A 22,272-nucleotide genomic window follows, 5' to 3' on the forward strand; every position below is an offset into this window, starting at 1 on the left:
TGCTATTAAAATCATCCCTTGGTGAGGTTCTTTATGCCAAAATTTTCACGCCGGCTTCAAACTTGTGATCACATCATGGAATGCTTCTCTAGATTCTCCTCAGCCTTTTTTTCCTGTATCTAAAGTCCTCGTGGGTGTTGAAATAGCTGGAAGCAGAAAAGTGTTTGAGCACCTTCTGTTTGCCAAGCACTAAGCACCAGGAAGAATAAAGAAAAGGCATGGCTACATGACTTCTAAATTTAATCCACACATACAGATTGCCAAAAGTGGCACCATTGGACTACTGAAAGCACTAACCCTCTTTCGATGGGCAAATTTGTTGATAATATTTAATATAAACCCTGGGAAGACCAAAAGAACCCTTTCAGTAATTGGGTAGACTAAAGTTTTATGTGATCAGAGACCATGCTTCTGTTAAACAGACCAAAGCCACAAGGTCCAATTAGTTCTCCAGCCTCTTATACATCGTCCTAAGGTAAGAAGGTGGCTCTCTGCCTCTCCTTTAATACGGTGTGATTCTACTACATGCCGAACTCCACAACTGCATCTCTCTTAGGTTAGGTACGGTGTTCACATTTAAAGCTTTGTATATGTTGTTCCTCCAACTTTTTTCCATTATTTCCACGTGCCCCTTTAGTTGTTTCTATCTTACATTGTAACGTATCAGTCAACACTTGATGATTTTTATAGCAGCTGCTTTATGGACCTAGTTTTCCCTTTTTCTGTGATTCAGTTTCAAAAAGAAAGTAAAAGATTCAATTTTCTTAATTGAGGTTCGAGATATAGTGAAGTGGACAGACAAAAAAGGAACTAAATTAATACAGTATACGCATTCTTTCTTAATATCTCCCAGGATTTTTCTCTTCATTTTTGTTTTGTTGTTAAGAGAAAACCTGTAAGACTCTTCATTTTTACCATTATATTGACATTTTTTATTCTTCCTAGATATCTATTTCAGGTAAAATATTCAGCATTGTAGTATATTACGTAGAAATGAAACTGTTAGTTTGGCTCTGACAAAGCTGTCAAAAGTATAGCACAATGTTTAGAATCATCTGTTTTTCTCATCTTTCTAAAGGGAATGACAATATAAACATGATCCCTAAAAAAAAAAGGACCTCATAAAATTAAAAAAAAAAAAGTCTAAGTAATGACATCATCACCATTTGCATTTAATTTTGACACCTACCTCCTAGCTGCTATGTCTGATTTCAAAATGATTTTAAAAACATTCTGGGGTGATTATTTAGAATATCAATATGGCTATGTTTGCAAGTGTATCAGACTGTTTACAGATGTTTTAGTAGAGTATTCAAAATTCTAAGTACAATTTAGAAATCCCCAGGAGAATATTTAGGTGCTATTTGACAATTTACCAAAGAAAGAGCAAATCTTACTTAAAATAGCTGCCCACCATCACGTTTCAATATTGCGAACAAAAGAGCTAAACAAAAGTTATTTTGCAAAATGTTCTCTGTATACGTTTTATAAATTATTCTTTGTATTTCAGTATAACTATCAAACAAGGAAAATTTATCAGGAATTATGTATCTGTGTGTATACATATGGATATTATGTATTTCTTTATGGAAAAAACATATATTTATATATTTTTGATTTTTTCCCATGTAATATAGTGGGATGAGCATCTCTTTGCACATAGTTTTGCCACATAACAAATCCAGAAGATAGTATAACCTTGGTATGCTAACACTGATTAAAAGAAAAAGAGTGATAGAGGGAAGCAAAAGGATATATACACCTCATTAATCATTAACCCAGACAAGATAAATGGTATTTAACAGTTATCTCCTTTAATGCTGAAAAAAAAATATTACTGAATTTCTGTTTAGTGATATCTGGCCTGTTTTAGACACATCAGCATGGCTAACAAATTCCCTTTTAGTCAGTGCTTAAAGAAGATGGCTGCGTTTAGTCAAGGGAAAGGAAGGAATGCCCCTAATTTGACACTTTCTATGTAGGTTATTCTTAAAAATGTTGCAGCTGTTCTTAGTTTTCCATAGAACAATGGAGATACTCCTACAGTTACTTCCCACAGGAAATTATTCCCCAGAGATCGCACTTGAGGAGAATAAGTGAAACTCCTCAGCTAAAGTTCATGTAGCTGCTTTCAAGTAAGACATGAGCTGTGTGAACCAGGGAAGCAGATTAGCATTCAATCTTAAAATCTATATTTAAAAATGCAAATAGTGTAATAAAGTGCTTATTCAAAATTGAATGGTTTTGGAGAGAAATAAAATATACTCAATATATAGGAGTCGTTTAAGTTTCCGATTTTCTTTTAAAAAGTCACAGAGCCAACTTCTACAGGCAATTGCCAATTTAAAAGCTGTGCTTTCTGGCATGATTAGATTTATCTTCTGAAACGCAAGTTCTAAGAAAAGACTCTTCTGCTTAAAAGGAGCTAACCTTAAAACTTTGTGAATTTTAGAATGACATATGTTCAAAATGTCGTATGATTGATGGATGTTTTGTATTGCAAGAGAATAGCTGTACACCTTTTGTGATTAAAAATAGTTGGCAGTTTCAGTCTGAGCTTTGGTGACTCTATTGTTGAGTAGGAGCGGGATGAGGTGCAAACAGGTGAGATGAGAGGCTCAAGGGGGTGTTGGTGGACCAGATGGGAAATGCCCCACATGGCCGACATGGGAAGTGTGGGAAGTGACCCGACACACAGGCAACACAATGAAGTTTGCCTTTGTCTTCCTGATCCTGCTTGAAGTGAATACAGATACCTGTTCAGAAAACTGAGGTTGCTTCTTGAGCTACGGACTCCCTAGGCATACCAGATTCTTGGTGACAGAAATGGTACATTATAGGCTTCCACAAGAGAAAAAGTAGTGGATATTAATTTGAATACTAACAAAATGGAAATGGGTGTTGGTTTCATTAGGGGTAACACTTGTTACTGTAGAAGTATTTAATGACTGATTATCAGTTACAAAATGAGATAACGAAAAAGGGCATATACCTTTAACTGTCCAGTCATTTTGCTGAGAAGCTGAAATAATCCTCAGGTGAATATATCTGTTGTAAGTCACTCTGTTAAAACAGCTGCTTTCACCAACTGTGACACTGTTCTGGAGTTTAAAGGAAAAGGCCTTGCTTTGCCTCAGGCCACGCTTCTTTTCTTTTTGCTTAATGCAGAGATGAGAGAAAAGATGGAAATCTCAGGTGAAACCTCCAGGAGAAAATGCCCTTGTGCATTACAACTTATTTTTCTGGTCTCAGAGAATCTAAAATAGATTAGTCTTGGTGTCTTCCTGATTTTGGCTTGGTTGGCCAGCTCCTTGTGAGCAAGAGGGCTGCATTAGACTCTGAATTGAAGCATTTATGCTGCAATACACAGTTCTCTCTATGAACAATTTGCTAAGCTGTTTAAAATCACAAAAGAAGAAAAGGACATAAAATGTACCATTAAGTCATTCCATGAGATTTACAAAGGCTTTAATGAGATAGGGATGGATGAAAAAGCCTTTTTTGATTCATTAAAGATATCCATCTGATTAAAAGAGATTTTCATCACCTTATCAGCTAATCCAATAAATTGACTACCCATTTCAAAATGACTCCAATTGGATTCATGTCCATCAGAAGGATTTTCTGAAAAGCCCGGCATATTGTATGAAATTCAAAATTATTATCAAATTGCCACTGGAAAAAAAATGTACTAGATCCTGATAAATCTGGAGGATTAGGGAAAAAATGCCCAGAGCTGAAAGGTTACCACAAATCAAAGTTTAGGCTGCACAGTTCTCTTTAAGATTATTATTTATCAGTTGAAAACAAAAATTCCTAAATCAGGTTTGTTTTTTTTTTTTTTTTTGGTAGCCAAAGTAGAAGTGTTTTACAAGGAGGTTATTTGGTATGTTTTTTTGCTAACCCCCTAAAGACCTTCAAAAAACTAACACGGCTTTGTATATCTGGAAAATATTTTAAAATGCCATAGCAATGAGATAGCTAATGCATGGGACCAGCTAATCAAATTTCCAGTTTTTGGCTGGTGTATGCCCTAGTCTAACAAAGTAAGATTAATGGGGTGTTAAAAGTCTGTATGAACTTGTCAGCTTCATGCTGCAAATAGGGTTAATATCATCCAAATGTAGAAATTTTGAAAATTAATGTGAATGAACTAAAGCTTTATGTTTGTCTTTGCTATTAAGAAACCTATGTTTGGGGGCCATTCCTAGCCTTACTTGCCGGGCTATGGGAAAAGCTAAGGGAAGAAAGAAACGTCTCTTAGGGAATATAGTGCCATGAGGTCAGCTACAATGGAGAAATGCCAGACACTGAAATTTAGAAGCAGATAATTTTACCTATTGGACTAGCCAAAAGCGTTTATTTTGGGCCAGTATCTGATACTATGCAGGAAGACAGGCCCCTCCTTTATTTTTTAATTTTTTTTCTCAAAATCACTTTTTGCACAGTCTTCACAGGAAAACTGGGGTGAAGATATTTTGCCCTTGGTGGAATACTTTAGGTAAGGAGGAGGGGTTTTCATACACCATCTCCAGCATTTTAACAAACTGGCCACCATCCATATATTTGTCTATATAATGCCAAACACTTGGATCTCTGGAATCATCCAGATGTCTGACTGCATTTTGAACTTGTCATTCAAATGGTCTAAACCTAGCCTATATCTTATGTGTAGTCTGAATTTTATGGTAGTTGAACAGGCAAGGGGTGAGCAGAATTTCAACAACACCTTTTTTTATTGCTCTATATGTTTTGATTCCCCTGAGACAGCTTCAAATTAAATAATGGAAGCGCACATTTTTAGGATCCCCCAAAGAAGGAAAATACGCGAAACCCAAACCTAAACAGAATTAATTCATTCAGGATGATGCAGGGGGCTGGCGTAAGACACTGACACAGATGATATATGGTGCCTCCGCTATTTGGCACTTATTTTTTGGCACCCTGAAGAAACAGGGCAATAGACCAAGGGCTGGCTCTGGAAGAACACAGTTTATGGTGAGCAATTTGAAGAGTACCAAGAATTCTCTCTCTCACCAACGATTTCCCACATCTGGACTAAGTAACTTCCTTTTGCCTTATTATCTATACAGTATCATAGAGAACCACTATTGATGGTATTCATGGTAATAAACACCATCTTTCAAAGTATAAATCCCTTTCCTCTAATGGAACGATTCTGAATTACAGGGACGATTCTGAATTACAGATTTGTTATGAAAGCGATGAGTAACACTCCATGTGCTCTTATCCGAGTCCTTTATACAGGAAAAGGGAAGTGGAAAGTGGGGGTGGTTGGGGTAAGCATTCTGCAAAACAGACCAGATCCGAGTGGGGGACTCGAAAGAGAAGGAAGCGAAGCTGAGTTAGAGGGTCACAGAGCAGATTGGCGAAAAGAGAATGAAGACGGCCGCGCGTGCGCGGCACCATTTCACTTCCGCCCTGCGCTCACGACGGTCTCCTTCTCTGCGGGAGCGTCTGCAGGCCGTGGCGTAGTCTTACTGCATCATGTTGATCACCGCACCTCTCAGAGCTTCGCACAGAACCAAGCATGTAGTAGACGCTCAGCAAACGTTTAATAGGTGAATCAGTAAATGAAGAAAACAACTGTGGGGCCTGACGGTGTGGGTTAAATTTCAAAGCCTCTAGGCTCACAGGAATTTCAGGAAGTCATATAGCTCAACTTGTCTTCAGCTAGCACTTAAACCACACCAAGAAAGAGCTTTCGATAATTTTCTTTTTAAAATTCCCACATCCTTTCTTCAAAGCATATTTCAGCATCATTTAAAAAATCTATCTTGAGACGTTTCTTCTATAATGCAAGATCATTTTCCTTCATAATAGACAGGAATCTTTGCATAGAACACATCTTTTAGTTTTTCCATGAGCTTCTGCACATGCTTCCCCTTCTTTCCAGAACAAACTGCTCAGGAAAAAGGCCAGGGCTTGCTGTCATTGTTTTAGCTTAATTTGTTCAAAATGTCTTCATCTTAGTTTCTCATTTTTAAAGGGAGAATAATTTGAGGAATCTTCCAGCAAAGTCTGGGCAGAGAGTGGTCTCCCAGTTCTTTATTCTTTTTTTTTTTTTAATGGTATGACAATTTTATTCTTATTTTTTTAATTATTATTGTTATTATTTACTTTATTGTATTGGTTTTGCCATACATCAACGTCAGTTCTTCATTCTTAAAGTTGAGGAAAAACTAAGATACTTTAGAAATTTGGGGGTTTTCATAGCAGTCTGTGATGAAGGCAGACCTAAAACCAGATTCCACTTACTTCACTGTGATAACGTTTTACATACTCCGTGTAGTTCCCTTTATTCATGTATGTTCACTTAGCATCAGCTTTGTCAAGGGACACCCACCTCTTTCAAATACGACATAGACTTTCGATGTTGAGATGGTTTTTTCATTTGCCACCATGATCCTTATAAACTTTTATTTTAGTTTTCTAAAATGGCTTGGTTGTAGGATAAACACTGATAACAAAAATAGGAGTATCCAGTGACTGTTAGATCATTTTCAGTGTTTATATAATTGTTAACTCTTTATGAAAAGGATGAGTTTCAGGGAAGTTGTGAAGTAAATATGGGTAAAGTAATTCTGATATTCCTATTGTCTTACTCTTTATTTTACCATGGGGAATCTTACTTAAAAGATTAACGTGAAAACATTTGGTTTGGAAATAATAACAGTATCTACCTTTTAGATAGGGTATTTCCAAAAAGCTATGATCAACCTAAACAGCATATTAGAAAGCAGAGACGTTACTTTGCCAACAAAGGTCCCTGTAGTCAAAGCTATGGTTTTTCCAGTAGCCATGTATGGATGTGAGAGTTGGACCATAAAGAAAGCTGAGTGCCAAAGACTTGATGCTTTTGAACTGTGGAGTTGGAGAAGATTCTTGAGAGTCCCTTGGACTGCAAGGAGATCAAACCAGTCAATCGTAAAGTAATCATTCCTGGGTGTTCATTGGAAGGACTGATGTTGAAGCTGAAACTCCAATACTTTGCCCACCTTATGTGAAGAACAGACTCATTAGAAAAGACCCTTATTCTGGGAAGGATTGAGGGCAGGAAGAGAAGGGGACGACAGAGGATGAGATGGTTGGATGGCATCACTAACTCAATGGACATGAGTTTGAGTAAACTCTGGGAGTTGGTGATGGACAGGGAGGCCTGGTGTGCTGCTGTCCATGGAGTCGCAGAGTTGGACAGGACTGAGCAACTGAACTGACTGACTGACTTATCTACCTTTTAGATGATTCAAACAAAGATAGTTCTCTAAGTTTTGGAAAGATATAGTTTTATGCAAAACAGGTATACTCCACGCACATTAAGTTTATATTGTTTAGAAAATTAAAGTACCAAAATGAGATGACTAGTCCAGTGATAGATTGGTTGATCGAAAGGTCTGCAACTCTGCCTAGGGTGTCCCTCAAAACTTGGTTCCAAGAGAAAACAGCCACAGCCACGTGAAGAAGCCAGTTAATACGGAGGCGGCACAAGCTGACAGATCAAATTGCCAACTATTCCCAGCCTCAAAGAAGAAGTCCAGCTTGTTCACATTTGCCAGCAGAGGAGTCCCATTTTAGGCTCAAACCTTCTCTCCATTTCTTTGTGAGTGAGCTCTAACAGAGGACACCTTAGACCTTGGTGTGGGGAGCCAAGGTCAAGCTTACCTCAGCTTTTGGCATTCAGCCTTGGCAAGAGCTGCAGCCTTCGGAAGAACAATAGAGGTTTCAGTTTATCACTCTCCTTTGTTGCAACCACTGCTGAGAAACTTTCCATACAGGTACCTAATCATGACAACCCTGAAAGGCTGTGCTAGCTTTCTGTATATTTTGATGAGAATGCTTAGACTCAGAGAGGTTAAATAATGTACTCCCAGATACACAGTCTGGAGAAGGCAATGGCACCCCACTCCAGTACTCTTGCCTGGAAAATCCCATGGACGGGGGAGCCTGGTAGGCTGCAGTCTATGGGGTTGCGAAGAGTCGGACATGACTGACATGGCTTAGCAGCAGCAGCAGCAGATACACAGTCTGAAAGTGACAGAACCAGATAGCCTGTGCTGTTGGATTGGAAGAATTAGTATTGTTAATATGGCCATACTACCCAAAGCAATCCCCAGATTTAATGCAATCTTTACTAAAGTACCCATGACATTTTTTCACAGAACTACAAAAAAATAATTCAAATCCATAATGAGCCTTGAATAACAGACCTTAAGTTAACAAAGCAATCTTGAGAAAAAAGAACAAAGCTGGAGGTATAAACCTCCTAGACTCTAGTCAATACTGCAAAACTACTGTAATCAAAACAGCATGTTACTGACACAGAAACAGACACAAAGATCAGTGGAACAGAACACAGAGCCCGGAAGTAAATCCATGCACCTGTGGTCAATTAATCCATGATTAAAGTATCAAGAATAGACAATGGAGAAAAGACAGTCATTTCAATAAGCAATGCTGTGAAAACCAGACTTGTAAAAGAATGAAGTTAGAACATTTTCTCACAGCATTTACAAAAATTAATTCAAAATGGATTAAAGATCTAAATGTAAGATCCCAAATCATAACATTTCTAGAAGAAAACACAGGGGAAGCACTCTAACATAAATTGTAGCAATTTTTTTTGGCGGGAGTTCTGTCTACTCAGTCAATAAATTAAAAAAATAAAAGTGAAAATAAACAAATGGGACCTAATTAAGCTTGAAAGAAACCACTGACACAAAATGAAAAAGCCTGTGAAATGAGAACATATTGACAAATGATGTGACCAATGAGGGGTTAATATTTAAATATATAAACAGCTCACACAACTCTCTCTATATATATATTAAAAAAAAAGAACAATCCAATTTTAAAATGGGCATAAGACCTGAACAGACATTCTTTCAAAGAAGACAAACAGATAGCCAACAGGCATATGAAAAGATACTCAACATTACTAATTATCAGAGAAAGGTAGTCAAAACCACAATGAGATACTGCTTCACACCTATTAGAATGGCTATCATTGAAGAGCTTACAGATAACAAATGCTGGATAAGATGTAGAGAAAAGGGAACCCTCCTACGCTGTTGGCAGAAATGTAAATTAGTGCAGCCGCTATAGAAAACTGTATACTGCTAAGTCACTTCAGTCGTGTCCGACTCTGTGTGACCCCATAGAAAGCACAGCCCAACAGGCTCCTCTGTCCCTGGGATTCTCCAGGCAAGAATACTGGAGTGGGTTGCCATGTCCTTCTCCAATAGAAAACTGTATAGAGGTTCCTTAAAAAAAACTAAAATAGAGCTGCCACGTGGTCCAGTGATTCCATTCCTGGTATATAGCCAGAAAAAATGAAAGCGTTAATTTAATAAGATACATGCACCCCGATGTTCACAGCAGCCAAGACGGGGAAGCAGCCTAAGTGTCATCAACAAAGGAATGCCTACAGAAGATGCGCTCTGCGTGTACAGTAATACGCAGACTATCACTCAGCTGTTAGAAAGAATGAAATTCTGCTATTTGCAGCAAGACGGATGGACCTAGAAATATTATGCTTAGTGAAATAAATCACAGAAAAGACAAATACTGTATGATATAACTTATATGTGGAATGTAAAGAATAATACAAATGAAGGTTTATGCAACACAGAATCAGACTTACGGATATAGAAAACAAATTTGCAGTTGCCCAAGGAGAGAGGGAAGAGGGGAAGGACAGATTAGGGTATGGGATTCAGAGAGAAAAATCACTCTGTATAAAATAGTAAAGTAACAAGGATATATTGTATACACAGGGAATTGCAACTATCATCTTTTAATAATTTATAATGGAGTATAGTCTGCAAATATACTGAATCATTATGCTTACACTTGAAACTAATATAGTATTTTAAATTAACTATATGTCAATACAAATGGAGAAGGCAGTGGCACCCCACTCCAGTACTCTTGCCTGGAAAATCCCGTGGATGGAGGAGCCTGGTGGGCTGCAGTCCGCGGGGTTGTGAAGAGTCGGACACGACTGAGTGACTTCACTTTTCACTTTCATGCGTTGGAGAAGGAAATGGCAACCCACTCCAGTGTTCTTGCCTGGAGAATCCCAGGGATGGGGGAGCCTGGTGGGCTGCCGTCTATGGGGTCGCACAGAGTCAGACATGACTGAAGTGACTTAGCAGCAATACAAATAAATGAATAAAGATAAAATAAAATCATGTTCTTAAAGGACCCAGAATTTATGCCCCTCAGTGGGGTATCTCCCCGACCCCAGGAGACAGCAGGGTCCGGGCTTGGCGACACTGTTCCCCTCGGCAGCACTGGGGCTGGAAGCGCCAGGGAAACAGGTCAGCTAAGTGGGATCAGCTGGTACAACAGTACATGCTCATCTCATAGGGAGCCTACCCTCTGTTTGTTTAAAATGATTACATTTACAGTCAGAAGAAACAAATATTTCAGTTTCCCACTTTTCTAGTTTCATAATCTAAGTGCATTAAACTCTGGTGGTAATCCTATCGATACATGCCTACAGCCTAAGAGAAAGAGCCCAGGTTTCGGATTCAGGCAGATCTGGACTTGGAATTCCACCTTGATTAAGTCACATCAGGCCAGTTACTCTATCTACATTTTCTCATTTGTAGAAACACAGCAACACCTTCTGCACAAGGTAGTTATGAGCAATAAAAACAGTGCAGGAAAAGATCCAGTGCATGCTATAGAATAGAAACCAAATAAGTGATATGCTTTATTTTTTATCATCATAGATTTAATATTAATTTTTATTAATAATAGGAGTAATAAGTCTTGCCTACTATAAGTGGTTGTTTTTATTTTGCCTACAAGATAAGAATTCCTAACAAGCTAATTCGTTTGCAAAAAAAAAAAAAAAATAATAAATAATGTTTGCCTATGTGCTGTGCTTAGTTGCTCAGTCATGTCTGACTCTTGTGGCCCCATAGACTATAGCCTGCCAGGCTCCTCTGTCCCTGGGAGTCTCCGATAGGGCCAGGTATTTTAAAAGTAACCTTTTTGCTATGCCCTTTAATGGCTTTTGTGTACCTATTGTAATCTTATTAGTTGGAATGTTAATTCTGTAAAGCATACTAGACTGAAGCTAATTGTTAAACATAACTCTTATTCTTTTCATAAAGAAATACCAGGTTCACTTGCAAAATAGTGATAGTGCAACTCGGTGGATGTAAATCATTAGCCACATTGGATTAAAGATTTTAGTAATATTTCATAATACTTGGAGAATGATTCTCGATGACTGCCTCCTACGACTATATATCAAATTCGACTAATAATGCCAACAGTTAAATATCAACCTTGTCAAGAAGTACAAATGAAATGACTTCGAGACAAGAGGGAACTGTCAGGACATTAAAGTGCTGTTTCTGCTACTAAAATGGGTAGATTGATGTCACACCATCTCCTTTGTTTCCCCTCTCCTTGCGAATGGGCCCTTTCTTCCCCGTCACATTCACCAATGCCTAGCGTTCCCTTGGCTTTCAGCTACAGCCGTCTTGATAGGAAACCACGTCAAAGCTAGGAGGCATACAAGGTAGTCTTTATCTTCTCTTAAAATCTCAGTGCTGAAAAAGGATTCTTCTAGTGTTTGCTTGTTAGAGTGCTCGTAAAAAGATGTGCTGTTCCAGCAACTTGTAGGCTAGTCAGAAGGTGGTATAAAACCATCAGTTATCACGTGGTAATATCCTTTTATTAACCACTGAAATATATCAAGATGTTTCATGACAACCGACAATGCCAGGTGCTATTATTGGTCTAATGGTTTATACATTTGCGCTTTCTTCCACTGAGCTCTCTCTTCATGCTTACTTTTCCTTTTGTTTAAAACATTTTTAAAGCATGTGGGAGCATCCTAACTTTTCAACATCTATTTTAATATCATATATTTATGGGCACTCAGTCAGCTTTTCAGGTTTCTTGCATGCTATTTCCTAAAGTGCAGGCATTTCCCAAGTCAAGAGCACCTGATGTGCAAACATCCCATCCTTCCACTGTTTGCTGTGGAGCTGTTCTCCCTTGCCCTTCAAATAGTGACCCTCTCTTCCCAGCCTGCTTCTGGAAGTAACTTTCTTTAGAGGATGATGTTTTCTCATAGCTGGTGCATGGAGTAATCTTGCTAAGTTCTCAGTTATTTGGCTTATTTTTTCTTTCAGTACATTTCAGATCAGTCAACACCACTTTGGGCTCCCCCCTGCCTTCTTTTGCAGCCATATATTCATTTTAACACATCTTTTCTCTTGTCCTGTAATTCTTGCCTAGATCCTTCTTGTAAAGTCTCTTTCTTCTGTCTTCTTTCCTCTCAATTGTGAGGCCTCAAAGGATTCTAATCAAAACTAAAGGTGAGTGAGTACACCACCTTAAGGAAATACACAGATTTCATTAAAAAAAAAAAAAATCAGAATTTATGTACAAAATCTTGAAAGTCCTAGAAACTATCTTTAAATTTCTTCTAGAATTAAAAAAAAAGCTCTTCATCTATTCTCTCTAAATAAACCCAATTTCCCCCAAGATCAAGGATATAATTATTTTTGTTTCATCCAATTCTGTGTTAATTGCTTGCCCTATTTTGCTCTAATTGTCATCAAAGGTATAGTCTTTCAGGTAAACATTGGCTTCTCAGGCTTGTGTGGAGACCAAAGCGTTACTTAAAATGAAAGATAAAGAATAACAAAAAAAGAATAATGGCAGTTTATAAGAGATAATTTACAGTTTACCATTAAGTTTTATACACCTAATCTCATGTCATTTCCCTCAAATTTCTATGAGACAGATAGGACAGGAATATCTTATTCATCTCAGAAGTAAAGAAACAGAGACCAGGAAGTTAAATTGTTTCCTGTAGTGTACATGGCTAGTGAGGATCAACAGAGATTGGAACTGAGGGGGTTTGCAGATTAGAAACATGGAGAGAAGAGTGGAAAATCTATCTTAAATATTTATAATTTGTTTTGACTTTAGTCAAAATTAATTGAGCTTTGCCAAGGACTATGAAAATCCGTATTCCTGATAATTAATTTAGAAGAGCTTCACAAAAGCTCTTCAAGACATACTTAAATTGCTTCTGATAATATTTGAAATTCCATAGGTTGAACAGACCTCCAAGGTTTAAGACTTATCTCAAATGTAGAACCTGAACGATCTGAGATAAATTTAGAACCCTAGAGACTGGGACATCCCCACAAAGCACTACTTTCATGTCTGGAAAAGAAAATCTATTTTTGGAATATAAATGGTTAGAAATCAAACATGATGGAGAACCCTCTTTACTAAATGTTAAATATTCAGGTCCTCTTGATGACCCAGTGTAATTCACAGTTAGACTTATATGGCTAATATCTTTTTAGTAAGACCAATAATAAACTACAAGCATGGTTCCAGGTGAATTAAAAAATACACTTTTTGTAAAGTACTAAGGTCTTTTGATAATCAGGAAAAAATTTCAGACAGAGGCGAAAAAAATGACATCTTTTGTGAATCTCTCCTAGTGTCTGTTCAGTCTCCTTGATGAATTCCATTATCACAAAAATGACCTTTCCAGTTCATATCTCTTTTGAAGCTAATGCAATTCCTCTCCATTCTGTTATAATGAAAGTATTACATGGATAACTATCCAGCATTATCTTCCAGAAGGAGAACTAATTTGGGAAAGAAATGAAGTACTTGAATATAATATCAGATCTCTCTCATTTTTCCCCCCATCTTCGTAGAGACCTGATGGGTAGAGCTAGGCAAGTTCATGTACAAGGTAAATACCCTGAGCTCCCTAGCTAATGCAGAAATAATTTTTATTACCAGATTTGTGAACAGTGGTATGAATGCTTAAAGAACAGAGCCTCAGATAAATTCAGAGGCATAAATTGGTGAACATGCTGCAGACACCTTTCTGTTGAATTTCCTTTTTGCAGCTGTATAAATGAAAATATGAAGATTCACGCACACTTCCTGGATACACTGCAGGTTTCAAATGTGTACTGCCTGTCTCTCCCCGTGAGAAGCATCAACATGGGCTGGAGAGAGCATAAACACTAATTATGTACTCTTGTTAACTGTGTATTTCTTTGAAGTGGTAGCAAAACGTGAGCCTGCGTATGGTGAAACGAGCTGGGAAAAAGGACGGAACCTTCCTCAACAGGCTCACACATGTAGAAAGGTCAAGTTTGTGGTGCTTTCCCTCGAGAAACTGACCCCGATTTCCAGTTCTTTCTGAAGACCTCATGTCTCTAAGAAATACAACTTATGGTGGTATACTGATGAGTTAGGATATAGCACACAGATCCAAACCAGGTTGCATATCCCTAGCCAGGTCACACGGTTAGAGGTCAGGCCTGTTAAACCCTTTGCAGGGAGCCAATGAAAGGAATAATATATAAATCCCTGCCTGTTTCCTATGATAATAAACATCTTAGTGTAATTCCTCATAAGAGGTAAAACGCTTTGTAAAAATGCCTTTACTATTACACTCCCTATGAGACAATTAGCTGGCAGAGATTTTTAATTGCTATGTTGTGGATGTGGAAACTGAGGCTCAGAAACACTAAGTAGTTTATCTAGGTCTACCTAGGGCCACCACACTGTGAATTAAAAAACTGGAAAGTAGAAGGCAACAGGTTAGAACGAGGAGACAATTTAGCTATTGAAACCTGTGTTCATTCTGCGGTTAATGACTTTGAAGGTTAATATCCCAATTTGCTCAATTTAGCTATTAATTAACTTCATAACATTAAAAATGAGTTCTTCAATATTTTCAAACACTAGCTTAACATAAGTAAATAGAAAGTGAAAGCCTCATTTTTGTTTTATATAACTGTCAAAATAGCAAGGGTGTCTCAGAGATTTCTTTCCCAATCTGTTATTGTCATGTTAATGCTCTGGGGTTATGCTGTTTTATTATGACCCAGTGAAGAAGAGCATTAGTGGAATGGTAAATATTTATTTCTCAATTTGCTATTTCCTTTTTAATGCAATTCTGAATATAATTTTATTTTCTTTCTGCAAATCCTTCCACACTTTCCATTATGCTGGAGGTGGAATATAGTGATATTAAACTCTATGAGTACATTTCACATCCCTTTCAAAGTGGCTTATTTCCTTCACTGGGATGCCACAGGCTTGGGATTTGTAGATCAGAGCCTGACTTTTAATGCAGTCCTCCAGTTCCTAATAATACACTTTTCATCTATACCGTCCTTGACACCACACAGACATCCCATGTTGAAACCTTTTTCAGAGTCTTGACCTGTCTGCTAGACTAAACAGAGACAAGGAAACAGGTAGTGACAGGAATGAAACATAGTTTGGGGATCTTGGGAGGAAAAAAGGAAGTAAAAAAATAAATTCTTTTTGATGTACAACATAGTCACCCAAGCTGGTGGTGTCTCATCAGAACCTCTCAATGTTTGGAAGTTTTCCCAAGACTTGCCCTAGTGAGACTGCAAAGACTTATTAGATCACTGTGTCTGCTTCCCCACCTGGGCAGGAAAGAGTCATCCATACGGGGAACATATGGCGTGGTCTTAGATTAGCAACAAAGAATGTCAGTTGGCAGACAGATGGAGGAGAAGCAGAGGGCTGTGTGTGCTTTGCTAGCCTGGATCTCAAAATGAATTCTAAAAATCATATCCACTTAGTTCAAACACTGACCAGCCTGTGCAAAGAAGCGCAGCTAAGCTTTACTGGACATACATTCTGATCTAAGAACAGTACTTTACAGGGCTTTTCTAATCCTCACCTCAGTTGTTCTATTGTCCCCATTTAACAGATGATGAAAGTGAGGTTTACAAGTGTGGGGTCACTTTGCAGAAAAGTCATGTATCTAGGCAAGTGGCAAAGTCCAAGAGTCCCACCCAGGAGTCTGACTGGAAAGTTAAGACTTTCCAGAGGTATTAAATCAAAGAACGTAAAACTGACTTTATAGACTAAAACTTTCTAATCATGTCTGCAGTTTTTAAAACAAGGGTAAAGGTCATGTCCCTTTTCCTTTCAGCTGTAAAAATCAGTGCATTTGCTTGCTATACTGCTTAGTTTAATGGTATTGGGGATATAGAAGTGGACTTTGGGAAATAGAAATAAGAAAGAGGATATGCAAATAGGATGGGTATAAATACTGAATGATAAATATTTGCAGCCCTCCCCCTTTCAGCACACTCCCCAAAGGAAGGGAGAGACTTACTTGTTGGTTCAGATTGAAAATGCTCCTTTGTTGACAGAATCTGAGCAGTGGTACCAGGGCTGGTGTCCTTCCCTAAAGTGAACGAAATGAAAGTGGAATATTTAGCTAGATCGTAGAGGAAGTGGGGATTAGGGGGAGCACAGTTGTGAACACGTTGTTTCTCTTTTTTTCTTCTGCACTTCTACGAACATGGTGCTTTTGATTTTATTGTATCTGCTCATATATTATTTAACGTCTGTTCATGATTCACAGCTTTAGCCGTGAAGTTGTTAGACAGAGAGTTTAGGAGTTAAGGGAGAGCAGGAAGAGTCTGAGCTCCGCGGTGGGATATGTAGGAGAGGGCGAGTTCAGTGCAAAAAGAAGGCAGTAAAAACTTTACTGGGGGTCATGAACTGGAAACCATTTGAAGAGACTCGAGGAAAACCTGAGTTTAAATCTACAATTTAAATATATATGTCATCTGTTTTTGTTCCATTTCCTTTCATTCCTTGCCTTTTCTTGCTATAATCGAGTGGGTTTTTTTTTTTTTTCTTATTCCATTTTCTGCTTCTATTAGGATTCTTTTATTAATTTTATTACTTTAGTGATTACCACTGACTTCACCACAGGCATCCTTAAGCTATTAGAATCCACTTTAAATAATATATATATATATATATTTAACTTTCTAGTCCTCAAGTCTCTAAGTCATGTCCAACTCTTTGTGACCCCATGGACTGTAGTCCACCAGGCTCCTCTGTCCATGGAATTCCCAGGCAAGAATAAAGGATTGGGTTGCCATTTCCTCCTCCAGGGGATCTTCTTGACCCAGGGATCAAAGCTGCATCTCCTGCATTGGCAGGTGGGTTCTTTACCACCTGGGAAGCCTTCTAGACATGTAGAGGACCTAGAATGTTTTAATTGTTTCTCATTCTTCCCACAACTGCCTTTTGGATACTATTGTTGAATATTTTAATTGTCTCTGTATTTTAAACTTCACATGATAATGTTATTGCTTTAAACAGTCAAGATTTCATTTAGATTTGCTCATACATTTACCCTTTTTGATGACCTTTCCTTGCTGCATTTCCTGAGCTTTAATCTGGTATCACTTGTTTTTATCCTAAAGAACTTCCTTTTGTATTTCTTTCAGACAGTGTCTCCCAGAGTGCATTCTGTTAGCTTTGGTTTGGGAGAGAATTACTTAAGTTCACCTCTCTTTCTTTAAAAGAATTTTTGAAAAACAAACCGCTTAATTGATGTATAATTAGCATGTAAAAAGCTGTTCATATTTAATGTATACAACTCAGTGAGTTTGGGATAAGTTTATACTCATGAACCCATTACCATCATCCCCTAACTTATCTATTACCTCCCAAAGTTTCCTCCCACTTCCTTTATTAAAATTTTTGGTAAAAATGCTTAATGCTTAAGATCTCCACTCTTAGCAAATTTCTGTCATGTAATACATTACTATTTTAGCTATAGGTACTATGCTATAGTCCCATAGACAGAGGAACCTGGTGGGCTGCAGTCCATAGGTTCCCAAAGAGTCAGACATGACTGAAGCGACTTAGCATGCACTATGCTATGTAGTAGATTTCCAGAACTTGTTTATCTTGTGTAACTAAACGTTATACATTTTGACCATCATCTTCCCATTTCCTCCTTCCTCAGCTCCTGGCAAACCACCATTCTATTGTTTTCTTTATGAATTTGACTATTTTAGATTCCACATGTTAAGTGAGACCATACAATATGTGTATTTCTAGGTCTGGTTTATTTCACTTAATATAATGTTCTCCAGGTCCAGCCATATCATTGAAAATGGCAGGGTTTCCTTTTTTAAGACTGAATAATGTTCCATTGTGGGGTTTCCCTGGTGGATCAGACAGCAGAGAATCTGGCTGCAATGCAGGAGATCTGGGTTCGATATGTCATATCTTAATTTCCTTCGTTAACCAATGAACATTTAATTTAAGCTGTTTCCATATCTTAGCTATTGTGAATAATGTTAAAAATGAGAGTGTAAGTATCTCTTTGAGATTCTGACTCAATGCTTAAGATAAATCCCAAAAGTGGGACAAGGAAATTCTGGAATTTTAGAGCTCTTATGGGCCTCCCTGTCAATCCTCTGAGGGCACTGTAAATCATAAATATCTTCAATGTACAGCTGCAACGATTTCTTTGAAAAATGGACTTGGAGGTTAAAGGTAAATGAGCAATCCTTGCTCTGTATTTACTAATTGTTTGATTTTTAGAAAGTAATTTAACTCTTCCAGGCACAGTTTTCTCACCTATAGTATGAATTAGATTGGATCAAAAACATTGTGAGGCCCCTTTTGGTAGAAAGGACTTGAGCTATGACTTAAATCTGCTCATAGTTAAACATTTGCTTCATCTGTGTGTTTCACCTGAGGTGCTATTTCTACCCTCATTTGTATTCAGGCTTTTGGTAAACGTCCCCTACATCAAGATGTGCCCGACATCAAAAATTTTTTTTCAGTCTATTATGTAGAAGGTTTCTGATTCTGTAAGAAAAAACCCTGAATTTCCATTTTCTATCTCTAAAACTTCTTCATTTTTTCTCCTACTTGCTCTTTCAATTCTCCTTAGGGAAAAATGTTTCTTTCTTTCCCCCCGCCCCTCTTTTAGGAGAATTTCTCATTTCTGCTGTTTCCCACACATTTTCTAGAAAGTTTTTAAAGTACTTAACTGTTGAGTGCATTTAAGGTATTTTTAAACTCTTTCGTGTTAAAGACTATCTCCTTCGCTATTAAAATGAACAAGGAGAAAGGCGCTCTGGAAAAGAATCCATGCTCTCATTTGTTTAGACACCTACAAGGGTACTGGGTGTGTTACCGAAAGTTCATCTTTTCTCGAGGCTGCTTGTCTTAGAATGAAACTAATAGAAGTAATGCTGATGAAGAGAAACTGACATTTGATGGCATCTTTTAAGTTTTAGGATGCAATTGTGTCTAAAGACAAGCCACACTCACCCTTCCAATTATGTAAATGAACCTATGTGGCAGACAGCTTTTAAACCGACCTTTAATAATTAAATTTTAGCAATCTGACTTGAGAAAGCTGTAAAATCCGACTGCCTGCTATACATGACTGTGCCATCCCTTCCTCTTGAGGTTAGGTAATAACTTGCTTCTAATAAATAAAATAAGGCACAGGGGTGGGATGTCAATTGCATGGTTAGATTACTAAAGATTGTGACTCCTGCCTTCCTGGCACACCCGATTGCCCTACCGTTTGAACACTTTGAAGAAGCACACTGTCACGTGCGTGAGGTCAAACGGTAATGAAGGTGAAAGAGGAGAGTGAGAAAGCTGGCTTCAAACTCAACATTCAGAAAACTAAGATCATGACATCCAGTCCCATCACTTGATGGCAAATAGACGGGGAAACGATGGAGGCAGCAGTGACAGACTTTATTTTCTTGGACTCCAAAGTCGCTGCAGATGGTGACCGCAGCCGTAAGATTAAAAGATGCTTGCTCCTTGGAAGAAAAGCTATGACCAACCTAGACAGTGTATTAAAAGACAGAAACATTACTTTACCAACATAGGTCTGTCTAGTCAAAGCTGTTTTTCCAGTCGTGATATACAGATGTGCGAGTTGGACCATAAATAAGGCTGAGAGCCAAAGAGTTGATGCTTTTGAACTGTGGTGTTGGAGAAGACTCTTGAGAGTCCCTTGGACTGCAAGGAGATCAAGCCAGTCAATCCTAAAGGAAATCAGCCCTGAATATTCATTAGAGGGACTGATGCTGAAGCTGAAGCTCCAGTGTTTTGGCCACCTGATGCAAAGAGTGAACTCATTGGAAAAGACCCTGATTCTGCTCACCTGAAACTATCATAACATTATATGTTAATTGGCTATACCCATATACCTGGATTCCCAAGTAGCACAGTGGTGAAGAATCTGCCCGCCAATACAGGAGATACAAGAGACATGGGTTTGATCCCTGGGCTGGGAAGAGTCCCTGGAATAGGAAATGGCAGCCTATTCCAAGTATTCTTGCTTAAATTCCATGGACAGAGGAGCTTGGGGGCTACAGTCTATTGGACTGCAAAGAGTTGGACACGACTGAGCGACTGAGCTGGTACATATACCCAATACAAAATTAAAAGTTAAGGAAGGAAAAAATCTAGAAATAGAATGACCATATGACCCAGCAATTCCACTACTGGGCATGTGCCCAGAGAAAACCAGAATTCCAAAAGACACAGGCACCCCAACGTTCACTGCAGCGCTGTTTACAACAGGCAGGACATGGAAGCAGCCTGAATGCCCATCAGTAGAGAAATGGGTAAAGAAGATGTGGTACGTATACAGGGTGCAATATTACTCAGCATAAAAAGGAAAGAAATCGGGTCATTTGTAGAGACGTGGATGGACCTAGCGACTGTCATACAGAGTGAAGTAAGTCAGAAAGAGAGAATCAAATACTGTGTATTAACACATAAATGTGAAATCTAGAAAAATTGCATGGATGATCTTATTTGCAAAACAATAATAGAGACAGAGATGTAGAGAATAAACATATGGATACCAGTGGGGGAAAGTGAGGTGGTGGTATGAATTGGGAGATTGCGGTTGACATATACATATTATTGATACTAAGTATAAATACATAATTAATGAGAACCTACCCAGTGCTCTGCAGTAACCTAAATGGGAAGGAAATTTAAAATGAAAAAATATTTCCATATATATGTGTGTGTATATATATATATATATATATACACAGAAATTGTTTATATTGTATTATTACTTGGTCGTCTCTTTGGTGGCACAGTGGTAAAAAATCCACCCACTGATGCCAGAGACACGGGTTCTCTCCCTGGGTAGGGAAGATCCTAGGAAGTAGGAAATGGCAACCCATTCCAGAGTTCTTGCCTGGAGAATCCCAGGGACAGAGGAGCCTGGTGGGCTGCCATCTATGGGGTTGCGCAGAGTCAGACATGTCTGAAGTGACTTAGCATGCATGCATGCATTGGAGAAGGAAATGGCAACCCACTCCAGTATTCTTGCCTGGAGAATCCCAGGGACAGAGGAGCCTGGTGGGCTGCCGTCTCTGGGGTCGCACAGAGTTGGACGCGACTGAAACAATTTAGCAGCAGCAGCACACACTGTTAACTGAAGTATTGTTACTCATTTCTTACAGATTGCTGAGTTTACCTGTGTTGCTGAATGGTAATTGTCTGAAGACTTTGCAGAATTTCTTGACACCTATAAGTGGAAATTTGTTAATATTTTGTCTACTTGAGGGAATTCTGCATCTTTCGGATCTTGAAGGGATGCAGGGCCAGTCTCCCGTATGACAGATGAAGGCACCACCTATCTGCTTTTCCGTCTTTCTATCGAGCTGGAGCAAAGGCGTGTGGGAATATTAAGCTGAACGTGAAGGCAGAGAAGCAGCTGTCCGTGGGGAAATCTCAGGAAAGCACAATGCAGGAAGTGGGAAGAGCCTCTCCAAAGGCCCCCTGCTGGAGGTTCTTGGTGTTTTTGAGGCACAACAAGGAAGTCAGTGTGTTTGGGGCACTATAAACAAGGGGCCAAGTAGCAGATTTGCAGACATATGTTATACACACAGTTCCAAGAGTCATTTAAAAGATGAAGAAATTGAAATCAAGAGGTGGTGACTTGCCCAAGATTGCACAGTAAGTAGCAAAACCAGAGCTTGGAAGCTCCTCTTCTGATCCAAAGTCTTGTGTTTTAAATCAAGATGCCATTTTATGTTCACCTCTAGATTGCCTTAACATTTTGTTTATGCCTTTGTGGTCTCTCTTTTGTTAAAGTTATCAAACGTCAGGAATCACACCTTCTGGGGTTGCATTGAATGAATGCAGCACAAAGTTCAAATAAATGCTTTCTAAGAACATTTGATGAACCTCTTTAAACAATAGACTGTTCTTTCTGCTTCAATTTATTCTGGTAGACTTGGCTGAATTTCTTAATTTAGTGGAAATAATTCAGAGTAGATTTATCTGATTATCTAGCAGTTTAGCAATAACATTCTGTACCTATATCATATTATTTATCTTAAACCCATTTACAAATTTTGTATGGATTAAAATTACTTGTAT

At 38.3% G+C, this 22,272-nt stretch overlaps 1 long non-coding RNA gene across 3 annotated transcripts in view; it reads right to left on the bottom strand.

The window, feature by feature from the left end:
• The window catches only part of LOC102408134, a 105,054-nt gene extending 88,788 nt beyond the window's left edge, over positions 1 to 16,266 (bottom strand). For all 3 annotated transcript variants that reach the window (XR_003111233.3, XR_006553127.2, XR_006553128.2), the window contains exon 1: positions 16,193 to 16,266. This is a non-coding gene — a long non-coding RNA (uncharacterized LOC102408134). The remainder of the gene's footprint in view (positions 1 to 16,192) is intronic.
• Between the last annotated feature and the right edge of the window lie 6,006 nt (positions 16,267 to 22,272).

The sequence above is a fragment of the Bubalus bubalis genome, chromosome 9 (assembly GCF_019923935.1).
Source record: "Bubalus bubalis isolate 160015118507 breed Murrah chromosome 9, NDDB_SH_1, whole genome shotgun sequence".
In the NCBI taxonomy this organism is placed as follows: Eukaryota; Metazoa; Chordata; class Mammalia; order Artiodactyla; family Bovidae; genus Bubalus; species Bubalus bubalis.